This window comes from Gadus morhua, chromosome 8 (assembly GCF_902167405.1).
Source record: "Gadus morhua chromosome 8, gadMor3.0, whole genome shotgun sequence".
NCBI lineage: Eukaryota > Metazoa > Chordata > Actinopteri > Gadiformes > Gadidae > Gadus > Gadus morhua.
Genome location: NC_044055.1, coordinates 1,823,505 through 1,826,004, shown reverse-complemented (window position 1 = coordinate 1,826,004; position 2,500 = coordinate 1,823,505). Strand labels below are relative to the sequence as shown.

Here is a 2,500-nt window from a genome sequence, read left to right as displayed (position 1 = left end):
GATGGCCTAAGTGATAATAGGTGACTAATCGAACAGAAGCGTGATGAATGTAATTGAGAAACAAACACATAAATGAATAGGAAGGGAGATTACGTTTACTGTCAAAGCTCTTTCTAGAGGAAGTGAAACAGGTGTAGTCTGGTGTGATGTAGATCGTGGGAGATAGCTGTCTGGGAAGACTACTGATATTAATAATCCTCAACATTTGTGATGAGGATGCTCATGAACTCAGCCAGCTGTAGTGTTTAGCTACGGGCTATTTAGGCTTAATCAGGGATAGAGATTTCCCCGCCCATGAGTCCCACATTTCTTCCTCTTGGCTGCATGCAAAGTTCAAATGTGTTGTTTTGTGTGCAATTTTCCTCATTGAATGCTTATACTCTCCAGTAAAGTACAGTCCACATCACTACAAAATCAGCACACTGCAAAGTCTGTGATTTTACTCAAATTTGAATGATAAATCTTTGCTTATCTAGAGACTCACAGAGTCTGAGAATATTTCATGTTATTGGGTTTTGTCGCATTACTCTACATTAAATAATCCAGCCACAATGCAAAACAGTGTATTCAGGTTTATAATGGAAAGGGACAACATTGATTTAGATCAACCTAATTAGAGTGTTGAAATATTTATATCTGTCACTGAATGTGGATTTTGGAATGCTCTACTGAAGAAAAAAGAATTTAGTCATACTGTGCACTGCGTTACATTTCATACATCTGTTGTTTACTTCATCTTGATAGCTTAAATAATTACTTTACATTCGGAAGCCATTAAGGGATTTTCTACGAGTCGTTTCCATTGAATGTATTATGTTGAACCATCATGTGATGGCCCATACATTAGTTGACTATCTCCGACAGATGGACGCCTTTTTTAAGGCATGTCAGAAGTGAGGAGGAACATTCAGCCGATGAGTGGTGCTCTTTTCTTTGCCATGATTCTCTACCATAATGTTATATTATTATATGGTCAACACTCTCTAGAGATGCATGAGGGAACGACATCGACAGGACAATAACATCATGTTTTCAACCAACTAATTAGATGTGTAATGTCCACCCTATCTCTCTCAGACTCGGTGACCTTGTTGACAGGTTGAAGTGCACGTCTTCCCGTATAGACATCTGTGTCAATACTGCAAAGAGTGCTTCTACTATTCATGCTATTACAAACAGAAAAATTGAGCTATGGCTACTGGAAACATCTTCTCAAGGATGATGAAATACTGAAGGCCAAATTCATGAATTCTTTAGGATTTTCGTGTGAGTGAATATACTGCTTCATTCATCCCCCTTGATGCTTACTCATTCATAATTCCTGCACCCTGTTGGATGCATTTTCACTGAGACTGTATTATACTGACTATTCTTCAATTCAAAGAACTAAACAGACACAACCTTATTATTTACATAACTATAACCAGTTGGCCTCAGAATGGGAAAATGTGCAACTTTAAAAAAGTTTCCAAATGAATGGCCACGAGGAGCACAAATGTGCAGAGAAATATTTTTTATATAACCCCTTGCCAAATCTAAACAATCCACCCCTGCAGGCATCATAAGCGTATCCCACACAGATTAGACTCTGGGTGTTTGGAAGGAACGCCTCCAACAATATTTGACACACAACACACATCTTCTTCGGAAGGAACAAACAAGTGGATTAGTCCTCCTTGCCTCCTCTGTGTATTCATGTGGATCCGTAAAGTCCTTTCTATGTATGTGTGCATGCATTAGAAAGTCCTAAATCCCATTTTTTTCTCACAACTCATCGTGTCAACGCTGAGAAGACAGAAGGGATCAACAAGTGGTTTAGTCCCTCTTCCTCTCTATGTATTTATGTGCATCTTTTAAGTCCTTTACATGTATGTCTACATGACAAAGGCGTTGCTCAAACCCTGTATTCCATACAACATCGCCCGAAGTAGTCAGAAGGGATCAACAAGTGGCTTAGTCCCTCTTCCTCTCTATGTATTTATGTGCATCGATAAGTCCTTTACATGTATGTCTACATGAGAAAGGCGTTGCTCAAACCCTGTTTTCCATACAACACCGCCTGAGGTAGTCAGAAGGGATCAACAGGTTGTCCCCTGCCCGCTTCTTCTATTTTCTGTGTGTTTATGCTCATCCATAACCAGCTCTTCATATCTATATATATTATTACACGACTCTTCTCAATGCCGTGGAACGCTCCGTTCACTTGCATGGGCCCTTCACAACTTCCAGCGGTGAATCCTATTTGATAATTCACCGCTGCTAAGCCTATAATGACCGCTGTCAAGGAAAGTGGATTTTTTGCCGTCTTTGGTATCACTCCGCAAGTCGTCCGGTAACTTATCAACCCCCAGCGTCCTCGGTTGCTAAGCGACGTCAACGTCTTTGGCGGACTATTTCTCTGCTGATCGACGCTACGAATGCTAGAAAAAAAAAAATCGTAAAAAGACACACCGTGTGAAGTTATTTTTTCGTTTTGGCAAGTAGCCGTGTAATAAGCGGG

The 2,500-nt window shown here is 40.2% G+C and overlaps 1 protein-coding gene across 2 annotated transcripts in view; it reads left to right on the top strand.

Moving 5' to 3' along the window:
• The window catches only part of ak5 (adenylate kinase 5), a 56,508-nt gene that overhangs the window by 2,634 nt on the left and 51,374 nt on the right, over positions 1–2,500 (top strand). The gene's annotated exons all lie outside the window — the stretch shown is intronic.